This window comes from Chamaea fasciata, unplaced genomic scaffold (assembly GCF_029207755.1).
Source record: "Chamaea fasciata isolate MVZ Bird 193981 ecotype frontalis unplaced genomic scaffold, bChaFas1.0.hap1 SCAF_9, whole genome shotgun sequence".
NCBI classification, from domain to species: Eukaryota; Metazoa; Chordata; class Aves; order Passeriformes; family Sylviidae; genus Chamaea; species Chamaea fasciata.
Genome location: NW_027094094.1, coordinates 14,459,552 through 14,476,575, shown reverse-complemented (window position 1 = coordinate 14,476,575; position 17,024 = coordinate 14,459,552). Strand labels below are relative to the sequence as shown.

The 17,024-nt window shown below is 37.9% G+C and overlaps 1 long non-coding RNA gene across 3 annotated transcripts in view; it reads right to left on the bottom strand.

Moving 5' to 3' along the window:
- The window catches only part of LOC136293945 (uncharacterized), a 34,591-nt gene extending 29,858 nt beyond the window's left edge, over positions 1-4,733 (bottom strand). For all 3 annotated transcript variants that reach the window (XR_010722276.1, XR_010722277.1, XR_010722275.1), the window contains exon 1: positions 4,679-4,733. This is a non-coding gene — a long non-coding RNA (uncharacterized lncRNA). The remainder of the gene's footprint in view (positions 1-4,678) is intronic.
- Between the last annotated feature and the right edge of the window lie 12,291 nt (positions 4,734-17,024).

Here is a 17,024-nt window from a genome sequence, read left to right as displayed (position 1 = left end):
TCCCAGATTTATGGATTTAAAGCCACATCTCAGCATTAAAACAAATTTATACAAGTCCTTGAAATTAATCTTATCTTTAAAATTTAGCAGTAGTATACTTAAAAACAAAGTGGTCCTGTAAATTCATTAGGCTGTACTAGTACGAGTGCTCCTATGTATGATAATCTGTTGTTTATGTAAATAGGAAAGAGATTTCATAGTTCATTTTTACTCTGTCCTTTAAAGTAGAGATAAAAGTAACCATTTGAGGGATCCAACTTTACTTACTGAAGCCCAAGGACATCCTGTGATGTGTTATCATAGCCTTTCTTGAAAATGGGAAAACCTATAGAAGATTCTGGTGTCTTCTCAATAAAGTTTCTGACCAAACATGCTAGGGATTCAGTAATGCAAAAAAGAAAAGAAAAAATGCTGCAATTTTTCTGTATTGAGTTAATCACGAGCATTATAAGCAAAAATCTCACTTTTCAGTGCAAACCAGTTGTACCTCCTATTAAAGACCCCACACATCCTGCAAACAGGTTTTTAAGCCCACTGTGAATAGTATTTTTGGTCTAAATCTTGTTTCCATCTGAAACAGCCCTGCTAAAGGAGAAGTGACATAATACCTTGAGGCCTTCTTATATTCACACAACAGTGAATTACTTGAAGACTGATTCCTTGAAGCCTTTGTAAGCAGTGATCTTGTATCCCTCGCAGAGTGCCCATTGTGGACTCCTTTGCAGGAAAGTTGAGCAGTTATGCCATGTGAAAACCCACCGAACAATGGGGTAATGTCCCATTAAACTAAATGACATCACAAACATGATCAAAACCCACACCACCAAAAGCCATCAAGATTCTGATTGTTTAGGGAAACCAGAAGTTAGTCAATTCTGCTGAACTTTCATGTTCTTATTTTTGGTTATGGCAAGATACTAAAACAAATATTTTGGGAGTCTCTGAATTATTTCATGAGGACCATGTATCTGTGAAACATGTTATAATTAGATGCTCATGCCTAATTGCAGAAGAGAAAATGTATTAAACCTATGGATGTGCAGACTCTGGAAGGGGTGTCTTAATTCATCTTTTGATGCAAGGCTACCTGGATTTTCCAATCCATCAGCAAACATCACTGCATTATTGCTCATCCTTTGAAAGTTCCAAAGGCTATTCCAAGAATTAACATGAAACTTTGCCTTAACGATACTTCTGCCAGCCTAAGCAGGTCCAAGAAATGGAAAGATTTCAAATGTTTCAAGCTCAAGTAGGCAGGAATACACATTTCCTATAGATGCTGTTATAAAGCTTTTGCTTTATATACAGTTATACATGCAGAGTTGCCCAAATGCTACTTCTCAGAGTCTATCAAAATTGAAGAAATGCCTCACAGGTTTGATTTCCTCAGTGAGTTAATTAGCATTTGGAGACTAACACATTTAGCAGTGGAACACAGTATTGAGATAAATAAACAGCTATTTCTTTTGGCACAGGGGAAAAGAATGACAGAACTTGAGTACAGAAGAATGGTAAGTAGTATTTCAACCAGTACTAATAAAATTGGGTAAGAGATAGACAACAGAAGGGTTTCAGAACCAGTGGGATGTGTAGCACTCACGCTCAATGTCAACAGATTTGTGTGCTGTAATTAAAAAGTGATAAGCCAAGGTCCATGAAGCTTTCTGTTGAGAACATTTCACATTCAGTGGTGCATTTGGGGAATAAATTCAGAGCAAGCCATGCATGGAAGTCTTCAGGGCATGCAGAATGATTTACAGTATGGCTGTCCTCATGGCAGCCTCTGCACATGGGCAAAAAGGCTGCTAAGCCCATTTCCTCCGTTGTCTGTAGGTGAAATTAGTAAGTAATCTTCACATGCCTAGTTTTGTTTTACAAACCTAGTTACTATGTAAATATGTTTTACCTCAGGAAAATGTTTTGCTATTCTCACTCCTGAATGCCATAATTTGTAACTCAATAAGCAAATCACAAGTAGTGGGAAAAAAATATCCCTCTATACTGAAGGACATTCAAATTTATCTTCTCAAATCACTGTTATCCATCTGGAAAACAAGTAAATTCTGATCAGTCCATCAAACATATTTAGTAACATCTGTTTGTCGCAGACGTTTCAGATCTTAAAGAAGTTTAGGGAAGAGTTGGCTCATTCACATAAACACACTCCTTTCACATTGGTTAATATGCCTGGATGCTCAAGAGTCTGACAAAACTTCAATTGAAGTAAAAAAAAAAAATTCATTACCTCCACTGGAAAATTACTCAGGTACTTGGTTTGCAAATAGCATGGATCTAGACATAATCAGACATATTTTTCTTCAAATTGCTATTTACCTTGTCCTGTGACTAACTTTTAAATTAATTGAGAAACAATATTTGAAAAGGTTGTGATATAATAAGCCAGACTATTGACATTTTTCTAGAATATTATTGAGCTCAGTGGTTTTCAATTAAGAGTATGATCTATACTAGCCCAGTAAATACACTGAGTCACATACATTCGGAGATTATTTAAGTAGAATGCAGTGAACACCCCATAGAAAGGGTCCTCTTAACACCAAAATGGGGTGCAAAGATTTAAGAGCCTGTCTTAGGACACACCAAATACATACACACAAGCAAATAAGAACAGTGACATAGATCAGTGATCCAAACTCTTCTTTAAACAGATATTACTGCAAATCTACCCTTTCCCCTCCTCAGTTCCTTGTGTAACTTGCCAGGCACTTCACCATTTGCCCCCACCCAAAAGAAACCAGACAACTCCTGCATGCGCTAACACAACAAAAAGAATTAAATTCTAATGTTTAATAGCTCATTGGTATTTGGAAACTTCATTCATGAAGTGTTGGTGGAACCATGTCCTGAGCCATGAATGGCACAAGAGGGCTGGAGGGAAGAAGAACAGATCTCTGAGGTTTACTACAACAAATCCCTGTTCCACACGTCCTTCATTGGCAGAAGGACACCAAATAGCCCTGCCAATGCAATCCTCACCCACCCTGCAGTGCCAGCCTGAGCTCAGGTTCAAGGGACAACTGATAAACCACCTTGAGAAAATTGAAATACCCAGAAAAAAAATAAAGTCATTCATGAGTATAATGCAAAACAACTTCTTTCTTTCCCAAGAAGACCAAAATTTAATTTATGCTTGTCAGTGTTAAGAAAACCTTGCATAGCAAAGAAGAATACACCACTAGTCATCCCTGTCAGAGCTGTTTGCAGTCTGGACAACCAGCACAGAGAGAGGCAGAGGCATTCTTGGGAAACAGCTGTTCTAGATGACTGCAGCCCTCTCCCTGACCAATTAGTTAGCTGCAGTGTAACATGCATCCATCTCCAAATTGGAACCTACCAAAAGGGATCAATTGTATTCAATCCATAGTTGTTTGATGTTGATAGGGGTTTATTTATGCTTTAATACTGTCAAATCATTAACAACAAATAATATTAAACCATCATGCAATCCGAGTCAATATTGAAATTCAGAGAAAAATATCACCTGCTTCTGCAGCTTGTCATTTGGAAAAAATAACACACGATCCACTAACCAAGCAGCATAGCCAAATTTATAAATCAGTAAGACTGAAATCCCCACAGCATCATCTTTCTGTCAGCCTTTTCCCAAGACTTACAGTTGTGTGATGTGTTCCAGAGAAGTAACACAAAACGCTGCAACGCAAATAAACAAAATACAGTTATTCTACCTAAAAGCTCAGATTTATTTTTCTTCTTTCTAAAGTACTGCTCATGCGTGTGTGTATATGTATATCCACACATAGACAAACACACACACACACACATATATATATATTGGCTAAATACTTCTTAAGCATCTTCATTTTTGTTATACCCCCGCTTCTTTGCTTTATCCAGCCAGGCAAAGCTTCAAGGAGAGAAATGGAGTATTCAGTTCAGTCACAGACCACTGGTATCCCTGCAATATCTTTCCATAGGCCTTTTCTCAAATGTTAGCTAGAAGTTTTCAGGTCCTGCTTCACACCTGATTAAGTAAATTCTTTCCCTTGATAAAAATAAAATTGAAAAAAAATCATCATTTATTCTAATGGTTCATTTCCCAAAGCATCCAATTCACATGCAACTCATTTATCAGGGCTGAAGAAAGGGAGAGGAAGGAACTGTAGACTGGTAGCCAATACACAAATGAAAGGAAAAACCTTTTTGCCATTTGTGCAAAGATTAAGTATAGCTAAATAATCTTAATTCTGTCGGGTGTCCAATAGTGATAACAGCTGAATGGCTTCCTTTCAAACTCTTTAAATTTTAAGTCTGTACTTCAAGAGGCACTATCAGTATTAGATACTGGTTTCACTAGCAAACTAAATCAGCAAGGTAGCACTTCTTTCACCTGGCAATAGACTCAGGCTCAGTTCTCTCACTGGAAAGATTTCAGGAGAAATATTTGCATGTGGGCAAAAAGTACATTTTAAACTTGCATTACTGTTCATCTTCAAATAAAGCATCTAAGCACAGGAATCAGCCTTCAATCCTCTGCTTAGACAAAATTTCCCAAAGTGCATCACATAAAGGATTTTAAGTCTTTGGAAAGTCAGCGTTGAAGACACAGACCTAAACAGATCTCAAATGTGAAAAAAGAAGGGTAGATGTATTGTTAAATACAGGACTGTTGGAAAGTTTTACAGACCAAATAACTTACTGATTAAGAGATCCCCAAAACAATCCCATGAATAGTTGAAATCTCTGTGTCAGCGTAGGGCAGGATTTTGCAAACCTTCATTCAGACATTTATTCCCTATCCTCCAGCTGTGATAATTCTGAAAAGGATTGAATTCACATGGTACTGAATAGTTCTCTGTCCTATAGAAATGTCTGTGGGTTATCTGAAGCAATACAATTACAGTCATTGCAATGAGGAAATAGCTTTGTGGTTCTTTATACATAAATGAACTTTAACTGTAAAACATTCATTGCATTTTTTGTTGTCATTGGAGAAAAGAAAATCAACTCTAACAAATGCTTATTTTAAATCCAGACCCAGCTGCTGCTGGCTTTAGTTTCATTTTCCTTAGTTTAAAAAATATGAGATGAATCCCTACAGACTTTACCAGCAAGAGGTAAAGGGTGCGTAATCAGTCATATATCCTTTGCTTTAGTTTTATTGCAGAAATCCATCCTGATTTTTTTCTTTAACGTATATGATAGTCTGAAGTCTATTTAAGGATTTCTGCATTTTTCTTGCTTGAATTTTCCTCAGAGGTCCAAAATTGCCCTGCTAAGCCCTCCTGCTGGCTATACAAAGAAGCAGAAGACATTTTAGCTGCTGTGTTGATACTCCACCTGCAGTAAAGTGGTAGTCACTCAGAAGTAGGTGATTAAGATTTGGTCAAAAAACTAGAATCCAGGAGAAAAATACACTAGTGGTATTTTTTTAATGGCAAATCATGGCAAATCAGTGGAGTGAAGTTGGCTTAGCCACAGCTTTCAGAGCCTTTATGAATTGTAAAAACATTTAGCAGTAAACAATAAAAGCTATTCAAAAATTTCAGGAGGTTAAATCATTAGCTGAATAGCAATTGCCAACAAATAAAGATCTACACTGTACCTGTAATCAGGTCAGGTTTTCAGGGACAGCCAAAATAAGAATACAAACAAACAAAAAAAAAAGAGACTATACAAATATATGCACAGCCATAGCACTTTATAGCTTGTTGCTCCCTCAGAGAGTGGAGCTAGAGGAGCAACAATTCACAGTTCATTTCCTAGCTCTGAATATGCTGGTGAAATTAAGGACAAACCAAGGCAGAAATATCGAATATGAATTCTTTGTTGTGACCTAAAAAAACAACCCATTGCTCATTGATATTTTCAGTAGTGGAATAATTCAGATCACTCTTTGTAGGCTGAGGCATCAAACAGAGAAAATGCTAAGATAACGTCTCGTGAAAAGCAATCATCTCTTTCCACTGAAGATGAAAAACTAGAGTTTTTTGGAACATTTTACTTAAATTTGCCTTAAAAACAAGGTAGTTTTTTATTCCAAAATAATTTGCATATAATCATTCTTATGTACTATATACTCGTGTTTTTAGCCCTACACATCCAAAACTCTGTGATTCGGAGCTCATAAGGATAAACTGTCTGCTTTTGATTAACACTGGTTTTTATTAGGAAATATTTCAAATCTAAGCAGTTATCTTCATCATATGACTTATCACACATGTCTTTGTGCCTGCCCTTGTCCTGAAAATAAAGGTCATCATAGAGAAAAAGAAATGAGAACTAAAAGATATCCCAAAATCCAGTACTCCTCCATTTTCTGTAGTCCAGAAGAGTAGGACGCCCAAAGTCCTACTCAAAATCTGCCCTCTTAATTTAGGAACAATATATGAGTGCTGGCAATCGTTTGGTTCATTAGACAGAGCACTTTTATGTGAAATGTTAGTAAGAGAGGAGTTTCCAGCTGTAAAGGACACACCAGAGCTGGGACTATCACTAAAGTCTCAGAAAATCTCAAGTCAGTGCTCTGTGACACTACAGTGCTCCTTATGCTGATTTGTCAGTGGGAAGTAAAATCTATTGAAAATCAAACCTTCAGGCTCCTCTTTTGTTCATCTTACACCTCAACAAATGCAAAGGCAATCAGACAAGGAAACTGTGGTGTTCTGGGATGGGATTGTCTATCCCCTTTCTTACAACAGTACCCCCATTTTGGGTAGAAAGTTCTCTTGGAAATAGGTGAAATAGATTGATACTTTCCAAAGTTTCATTTTGTGGGGCTCTCATTACATTTCTGCCAGTTTTCTTCCAGGCATTTAGAAATAGAGTAATTGCTGCTAACATCATTTTTTCCCTCAGTCAAATCTGACTGAATCTGCCAGGCAGCAAAGGAAGTAGCGTGTTACCAGCTCTCAGGTCATGCTACACACACATTTGTGTCTGCAATACTTGCTAGATCTTAAGGGCAAAACTCTGTTCTCCTCTCTGCAATGCAGTGTTTTAGCTGCAGTGCAGATCATTTATATCTATGCTCCCTGTCCAAGTCTCAGGGAGGTCAGCTGTGATTTTGTGAACATCCCTCTGCAATTTCTTTCCACATTTTAGTGTCTCTTTCACAATCAGTTTGATTAGAGGGTGTGTGCGGCCTTTCTGTCTGTGCTGGCTTGTTGCTCTGTTCCTGCTTTTTCCTATGACTCCTTACACTCATTGCTGACCCTCCAGACACTCTCCCAGCCTAAGTAGCTGCAAGGGTGACCTGTGGTCTCTGACTTCACTTCTTCAGCATGTTGTGGATATCAAATAATTCATGTTTTATTCTCTGAAAGGCCTTCGGTTCCCACTTTGTAACTAAACCATCTGAGGCCAGAAATGAGCTTCTTTCCTGACAGCTGGGACAGTGCTGCCCAGCTACAGGGTTCCTTCATTTTTTATGTGTCATGTTGAGGAGTGCAGGGACAGCAGGGACTTGGATGGAAATCATTAGAATAGCAGTGACAGCTTACCTCTTTGTAATATGGTGCTTTCAGATAAACTTTCCATGAGAAAACTGATCTTTTTTGTGTGTTTTCTAGCTTTGATTTCTTCCCTTTCTTCTGCAAGAAAATGGAAGTGTGAACCTGCCTGCAGTGGTGGAAGATAGGTTTTCCTTAATCAGAGTCCTAGCAAACATCAGCCATTTTCCCCCAATGTAAACAGACATGGTGAGGCAGGGATGCTGTTTTTTCCTCTGCTCACTTTCTTAACCTTTTTCCAAAAGGCCACTTTGATGAGGAGCCCCTCACTGCATGTGGACTTGCAGGAGCCCTGTTTATTACTTGGTTTGATGTTGGACCTGACCATTGATGCACATAATTGAAAAGCAGTGTCTAAAGTGCAGAAAGAATCCATTAATAAAATTGTGCCTTTTCAAGACACATTTGTACAGATTTATAGACATATATAGATATATGTCCACAGGCACATTAGACATAGATAAATGTATGTACCCAGGCACAAAGAGTGAGAATCCTTTTGCAATCCATTCCAATCACTGCTGTTCAATACAAGAAGCACGACTCTGCCCCTCCAGGCAGTTTTGGTATGTGCCTATAAAAGATGGCTACACAGCACTTTATTTAAGTACTAGTACTGCTAGAAAAAGTGAAAAAGTGGGGAATGAGAGTCAGAGAGATTTCTTCCATGAGCAGGCTGGACCAGAGCTAAATGCTGCATTGCACCAACTAAAAGATAGTGCCTTCCTTCTGCCTGAATTTACCCTGTGCTTCACCAATTCAGACAAGGAAAGAGAGTCTGCAAACATCTAGGATTATAGCCATCACTTACACTTGTGTTCTAGTGCTGTGTGCACAGCACAGTTTCATCACCTTCAAAGACTGGTGATCCAAAAAAATGGAAAAACTGCACCCATATATCAACTAACTTTTAAAAGGCTTATTTTTATCCATGACATCAGCACTGCTTTAATAAAACTTAACAAATGTCAGGTATTTTCTGATATATCATGCTCCCTGAAGTGAACTCAAATGCTTTGCTAAAAATCTCATTGGCAGCACTAAATTTTTAATAAATTCTTCTCTAAAGATCAACTAATCAATTTCTTGGTGAATACTTAGGAATGAGGTATGTTTCAATTATTGGAAATTGATCATTGAGGACATATATTATTGTTTCTTTTTCATGCCAGGTTAAAAATGCAACCGATATTGGAATGAGTTGCTATTTTAAAGGTTTTCCACAGGACTCAGTCATGGGTGCTAGAAAATCAGTTCCTGTAAATGCTAATCTCAACAGAGAATGACTGCATGAGAACATAAGCAAAACATATAAAATAGTGGGAACCCAGACACAAAGCTCATTGTGAAATGACTTCAGCTAATATTACAGAAGGCTTTCTAAAGCATATGGAAAAATCTGGAACCAAAAACTTGAGCCTGTATTTTGCACATGGTGCAGTAAGAAGAGCAAACTATCCAGTGAAAAATCCCAGAAAATATATTACAAAGAGACCTTTTATTAATCTCAACAAAGAGAGAAGAAAATTCTGCAGAATTCCACCAAAATGTTCAACACAAAACCAAAAGAACATGAGCTGAGAGCACCCTCTTCTGATCATTATTTTGTTCTTCAGTTCTTGGTAAAATATCTTCTGCATATGTTGTAAAATTCCAGTGACCTGCACAAATACATAATCTGCTTGGGAGATGAATACAATAATTTTTTTTCAGCTACAAATTAATATTTTCACTTTACCTGTTCTTTTTTTATTATTATTTTTTATTGTGCAAACGTGAAGCCAGTTCTTCCAGTAGCTCTTCCCCCTTGTATGTTCCAGTTTGATTTCCATGAGGCCACCCAGGGCCAGAGGTGCAAAGCACAGGCTGATTTTCTGTTTAATTCATGCCACCAAGAGAGATTTAAAGTCAGGTTAAAAAAAAAAAATCTGATTCTAAAAGAATGTCTTTCCAAAGATTTATAGAGACAAAAGAAGGAGCAGAGGATAGGGGGAGAGTAAGAGCAAGAGGAATATTAGGAGTGCAAATATAAATATTTTTATTTATTTATATAATACAAATATTTTTCTTTAACTATACCAGGATTGTTTTTACTGTATTGTCACAGAGACCAAGCTGGAGATGTACATTTTAAATCCCACTGTAATTCAGAGGAAAAAAATAGAGCGGTGCCTCTGACCTTGTACCTCACTTTCAGTCTCTGAGAAGATAAGTAACTCATGAATATTAGAGCTAATGAAGCTTGATTTTCTTCAGATTTTTGGTTCAGTGTTGATTGACTCTCATGACTGGAAGATGTAAATTATGATTGAAGCTTGTTCTGAATTTGAGACATTTTGATGTGTCCTCTTTGGTGTGTATTCTCTGGGATTTAAAAAGACTCCAGCTCATGCTGTAATGTTTTTCTCAGTGGGCACCTCTCAGATGTCTCTCTGACCTGGACATCTATTTACATAAATCCTGTGGGAACATCCTGTCTCTGAGATTTCTGTCCCTTTATTCTATTTCATAAAAACACAACAATGGGTTCAAAAACTTAGACAGCATGAACTAGTGGGCATATATATCTTGAAACATCTCACTTCTAATTAATTCCCTGAAGATTTTCGATAGAGAGCCCTTGATAGGCAGAGGTGTGGAGAGTGGTTCCCCTTGGTGTAAGGAGTGATTCAAACCAGAGTGAAAGAGGCAAAGGGAGTGATCAGCCATGCCAAGCCTCCCGCAGTGCAAATGAGGCATTTTGTGGAGAGTGATCCCATCTCTCAGCAGGAGAGGCTGATGGACCAGCATCACACAGATTGGAAACCAATAGGAAGGAAATTGGAAGATACAGGCATAATCCTATTACGTGATAAGGAAACTGGGGTGGACAGAGACAGCACAGAGATAGGAGGGTCATGAAAACTAACAGAGCAATTTGGATCTGAGAGAGTGGATGCACTATTAACCAGATGCACTCAGCCTCACTGGATTGCCAGATGAGGCTTGTCCTTGTCAAAATACAATAAATTGGCCTCTTCAGCTTTCTCCACATTTAAGGTTCTGGCATGAACCACTTTAGACAAACAGAGATTGATGGCTGAAGCATACACAGGAATGACACAGGACCAGGATGATGCTGAAATATCATTAAAATTGATGATTTTGGCTTGTTTGTCTGTCATCTTTAGTACAGCATGGCAGTGCATCTGGAGACCTGACATTACCACAGAACAACGTAGAGCTTTCTGGGAAGGGAAATGCTGGAGCTGGAAGAAAGGCATATGCAGAGATGCAAAACATCCAGGAAGAGCTTTTGATCCCGCTGGTAAAGAGCTGTGTTGTAATTCCAGGTGTCTGACAGGAATGAAATCCAGCTCAGGCCATTGTGTGCACGTGCTTGCAGAAAGTCTAACCTACAGCTGGGCTGTGGAAACAAAAGGTCAGGCACTGTCCAAGTCCCCTTAAAAAGTAATGTGTGGTAACCCAAGGCAAATGCAAGTTTAAGTTATTGGCCCAGGTGTGGTAATTTAGAAATTGGTAATTTAGGTTATTAGGTAGAATTAGAGGAACTGGCTCTTCTTCCTTTTGGCTTTTTACAGAATCATAGAACAGCTTCTTATTAAGGAGGCCTTAAAGATGATAAAATATTCAGTTGGAGCTGCACAGTAGGAATGATCAACCAAAGAGAATCTTCACCATTACCCAGCAGCAAGAATGTGCTGGTAAGGACAGTGACAGAATGAGGACTTTGCATTTTTGAGTCTGGCCATTTGTAACACCTGAAATAAGAACAGTAGCATGTGTAAGAATATGTGGGTCGGAAATGGTGTAGGGTCAGTCACATAGTTGGCATCCCTAAGGGGTCCTGTGTGAAAATCATGGAAGTCTCCAGAGTTATCAGCTCTTATTATCAGGCTTTGCAAAATGTGGACCAGCACTACATGAAAAGGTTGTTCAGCAGAATTAAAATTATCCTGGGGCATAGGAAGCCTCAGACTTCAAAGTTTCTAGTTATTTGCACATCATACTATCTTCTAATGAAAAAAAATTACAAGACTCTCAAAATCTTTCATTATGAAAGAACCTCAAAAAGTAATGATACTTGAGCGCAATACTTATACAAAGATGATAAAGGGGGAAAGATAAAATAATGCTCAATATCTTCCTGGTAAAGAAGCAGACACTAAGGTTGGATTTATATTTACTTAGTTAAAAAATTTCTACAGACTTAATCTGCTATATTATTATTTTGAGGTCAACACTGTCAGTTCTGCTCTCCAAAATGCACTTAAGGGTTATCAAGGTAAGCAAGGATTGGATTGGATCCCTGCAGCCAACTCATATATTGAGCACAGGGTAGAAGCTTTTCCTATAGATCTTTTCTTCACAAGCATGGAAAATACCACCAAAAAAAGAAAAACCCACCAAAAAAGTGACAGTTGTATTCATTAGATATCACCCAAAATATATTGCTGTGAATGGAAAGCACTTTGATTAGGACTGACTTAGCAACATGCACAGCGTAGTCCAGCATATGCGTCCGATGGATCAGCATTCAAATGCATGTAATGAACAGATGGTTCCTGTAGAAGAGACAAATGCAGTGTTCTTGGTCACCTTGTACTGGCACTCATTCAAAGCAGGTGCTCAATAAACCAAGACTGGAAGTGGACCAAAATGAACTGGCTGCTAACAAAAGTGGGACATAGAAAAGGAGGAGACAATTTTCTCTCTTTTCCAAGAATATATGAGTCCCTGCAATGCCAGCTTTGCCCATGGTGAGCAATCTCACATATTCGTTACTGTTTCTGAGATGCAACATCAGTAACTTTGCCATGAGGACCAGGGGCACTGACAAGCTGAGCATGTCAATATGAAATTCAGGTTTGAACACCATTTTATACTCTCATGTTAATTTTTTTCTAATTTTTTCAGCTTGTTCTGCATCTAAAGTGGCCAAGCCCCAACTAGAACCAGAGCTGCTATTCTGAATCCATTAGTGATCAGATTTTAAAGCAGAAAGATTAATTTCCTTGCCTTTAGGACAAATCAAATAAACCTGGCATCAAACCCATTCATTGTCTAGGTTCCAAAATCACCTGCTACAGCAAGGAAAGCAACAGTAGTGGAGATATTAGTGCGTTTTTACAGATGAAATTATCCAGTGGGTAAATCTGGATTAAACTTCAGAGCAGAATTTCAAAATAATTCAGGGTCATGGTTTGTGCACACATACGATGGTGCTAAAATCTTCTGGGGTTTCTTGTCTTCTGAAGTTTTGCCTCTGTTTGATCTGGAATAGGAAAATAGGGTCCATTCCAATTTGGAAAAGAACCCAGAACCCAAATTATATGAGTAAACTCACATCATGTGACTGAAATGCCCCCAAATACTCCCTTACCCTTCTCTTTCTGAGGCTGGAAAGTTCAACAGTCAGATGGGACTGGGGAAGAAAGATGTCTCCAGATGGAAAATGATGAAAAGCTGAATTTGGCAATATTATTAAAGTGGACCTCTGGCTTTAATTATAAAGTTATAGAACAAGTGATGGCAAATCCATTACAGAGTTTGAAATTATGTCCAGCTTAGCTGCTTTAAGCACTGTCAAGCACCCACGACTCTACAAGGAGAATCCACTCCAGTTTTCAGCTCTCAGGCTGAGATGGCTCATTCTTGCAGTGTAAATCCTGTTAATTCACCCAGAAGACACTCACAGCTCATTTTCCTATCTTTTCAACCAGCCCTCTTTCAAGAGAAATTTCTTGATCAAAACTGGATTTTAAAATTATCTTGATCTGTTAGCAGTATGCCAGTGAGTTACCTGGGAACATCTATTTAGGATTCATAAATCTTTATAGGGAAACAGTTAATAGAGCCACTATTCTGCCAGCCTTGAAATACTGAGGTGCTGTAATGCTTTGATTTGAAACATTATAACCTGCAGGAGAAAACCTTGACAAAAGGATAGAAAATTCAAGCTTAAAACACAAGGTGTTGCAGTCATGAAGTTACTTTGTGGACTGGCAGAATATGTTCTATTTCAGCAGTTAAAATGGTGGAAACAGCAATCAGAGTTTGAGAAGCCTGAACTTTAGTGGGAAAAATAGTCCTCCTGACAATGCCGTCCTGCCTGACCTTAATTAATGTGTCACTACAAACATGACCTAGTTACCACAGTACAGATGTCAGCTTGTAACAGCTTTTCCCTAGAGTCCTCCTTAACTAGCATTTGCCATTTACATTTGCCCGTTCAATGATGAAGAGCAGTTAATGAGCTCCATCTACTGCTGCACGGAGTGAATTGTACCAGCAGCACCATTCCCAGCCCCTCCTCAGGCTGCCCTGGGAGAGGTGCTCCAGGCACTCTGCTGCACCACGCCACTGGCAAGGGCTCCTACCACAACATTCACCTCTTTCTATTTCTTGTTCTGTTTTTCTGTCATCAGCTTTACTGAACATGCGTTTTCTTTAATCTTTAATTTTTTAGGTAATTTCATTTTGAATTACAGGGTGACAACGTGGGGCATTTTTTTTTCTTTTTTTCTTTTTTTAATGTATTTTCCCATGCAAAAAGGCACAACAGTTCCCTTAAAATAATTAGCACGAAAAAAACCCGAAGAGGCTTACAAAGCAGGAAAGTTTATTTAAGTTACTCTTGCACTCTTACTAAACAAGGCCACTGTGCTGAAAATGGATACTCAGATCAATAGATGGATGCCCTTCTCTTATGCTTGCCATATGTATTGGCCATAATATATTTAGTTGTTCATGTCTTTAAAAAAATTATCTGATAGTGACTCAAAATGCCTTCTTAGTTTATGAGAGGTTTAATGAATACCTGTTCTAAAATACCACCTTCCTTAGTATTTCCCTCTTGATTTAGGTGAAATATTTCAAATACTCTCAAAGCATCACAACTGGCATCACAGTAAGCAGGCTGAGAAGACTCCTATCTCAAGCATAGCTGCATCAGAAAAACACCAGATAATTGATGAAGAGGAAAGGTAGCAAGGATTAATACCTTCATATGTCTAAAATCTAAAAAAAAGAATAAAATATTGTATCTGATTCAATATCTCAGCATAGGATTTTATTTTCATAATACTTTTCCATTAAGAAAGAAAACAGTATCAAAGATCTTGTTGAGTCAGAGGTGTTTTTCTGGTCTGCACAACGCTTAAACACCCATGTGCTGGTTGCTGAACCAATTGAAACACCAGGCTTGGAGACATTCCACAAAAGAAGGAAAGTTATTCCTCAGGCTCGCTGCTGCCTTTGGATCCATGGGAAGCAGGGCACATCCTGCTAACAGCAAAGAAACTCCATGAGGATCATCACCGGTTCCTGTTGTAACTCCCTTCACCTGCCTTGGGTCGCTCATTGTACAGCTGCCTCAGGTGGTCTCAAAATACAACATTTCTGAATTATGAGTCTGAGAAGGTCTCTGATTGGAAAACATTAAAATCAAAGAAACTCAACTATCAACCAGAAAATGGTTGCCAAAAGTCCAAGGTCTTTTCATCAGATACAAAACCAAAGTAATTTTTATTCCCTCAGCCTCAAGTTTGGCCCCTGGTTTTATGAGTGAAAAAGACTTCCCCTGCTCTAATTTTCCTCTGAGTTGTAGCATTCAGTGAACAGTTCGTGAATGCTCCTTACTTAGGGGAGCCTTTCTGACTAACCCCAAGGGATTTGGGAGTTTCTAGGGACAGAAACTATGTTTGAACAGGATAATTCAAATTATCTTCTTCATTCTTCATACACCACACTGGAAATCCACTGGGGACAATAAATTCACATGGAACCAAGTTTTATTTTTGAAATTAGCGATTAATGCAGAATTATGCAAAGAAAAATAATGAATAATCTGGCTATGCAGTCAATTCTTTCATGAAAACATGGGGGACTTCAGTGCATAACACTACTTACAATTAGCACATCAGTGGGAAAACAGACCCTGTTTTCAGCTAGTGCATTGTAAATATAGATGCTCAGACTTTCGACAGTTTTTAAAAATTATTTTTAAGGTGAATTGACCCCAAATTAATTGGAAGCTACAAAACTCTAAATGCTTACTTTATGCTTGCTGTAAATGTTAATTCCAAATTTAGTGTTAACACATGTGGTAACTGTTTGAAAAGATTCAGGAACAATATAAACTTCAAATTAAAAAACTAAGTACAAAGATTTAATATTTGTTTTCTGTTAATTTTATGGGAGTAAGGATTGGAAAGAGATCTAAAAGTCCAGTTTTACACTTCCAAGAAAAAATGTCATACAGCCTGTTCCTGAATAAAGGCTTAAGGTTAAATATTCAGTAGCAGAATGTTAAATACAAGAATAGTTGTTTTTGTTTTTTTTTTTGGTTGCCCATTAACACTGGAAGCCTTAGTTTGATTTCTTGAATGTATTTACTTTCATTTGAAAATCAGAATAGCCACCAGGTACCAAGAGGCGCTAGACTGTTCTTGAATTGCCTCAACAAGCTTTGCAAAAGGCATTACTAATAACAGCAGAGAAACAAATTTTCAGTAGTCAACCTTTAGAAAATAAAAATACTGAGGGGATTTTAGCGACCTAATAATTGCCTACCAATGTGCAATGATTTTAATGGATTCTAACAGTGTTCTTCACCGGCAGCACCCTGGTGATAAGGTGTGTCCATAATTCTCCATGTTAGGGGAGCTTTTTACTGCATGTGTGCAGTGAGTCTGATCATCAGAAATGCCAAGATACACAGTGCATAAAAGCACATGCACACACTTATACCTACATATGCAACAGATACATTTATTATGCTCAGGAAAAAGGTGTAATAATAGTTGCCTTTAAACTTCCATGTTTGCAGTGTAGGAGACAGGCTTGTACTATCTGTCAGTGAAGTAACTTGGAAAGACTGTTATGGTTTTTCATTACCTGTAACCATTCTCTCACGTGGGTCAACACTTTATCTGTGTAAAACTTCTCCTATTTTATCAAGAGCTATCACATATACAGGGTTTTATTTTCTATTCAAGAAGTTTTCCAACTTTATGTGATTTTGTTTTTAAACTGCATGTAGTTCAAGAGGATTTACTAAGCTGAAAATTGAGCATATCAAATTTTTCCTCTGTATAGTAGTTACCCAGGCAGTTGTGACTGAGCAGAGTATAAATGTCAGGATAAACTGCCATTTTCCATTAAGGATGGTGAACAACTAAATCCTCACTCAGGGAAATACATCTCTCTGGATGTAAGCCTTTTAGCTCCAGTCAATTTCTGTAGTCTGCCCTGCACTTACTGAGAAAAGCCATTGATGACTATGGGAGTTCTGTCTAAACATGTAGAAACATGTGACCTAACAAAGATGAACTAAGATTGTTTGGTTTGTTTTGGTAGTTCATGTCTCAAAACTGTTTCTTGCTACGTAGCAAAACCACTTTGATCTGCAATTAAACATTCCCTTATACAATGTAGAAAATGTACGCATTATTGACAAAACTAGAAGGAACTGAGTACAGAAAGCAGAAAACGAAAACAACATTTCATGGTTTTTTACATTTATTCAGTGGA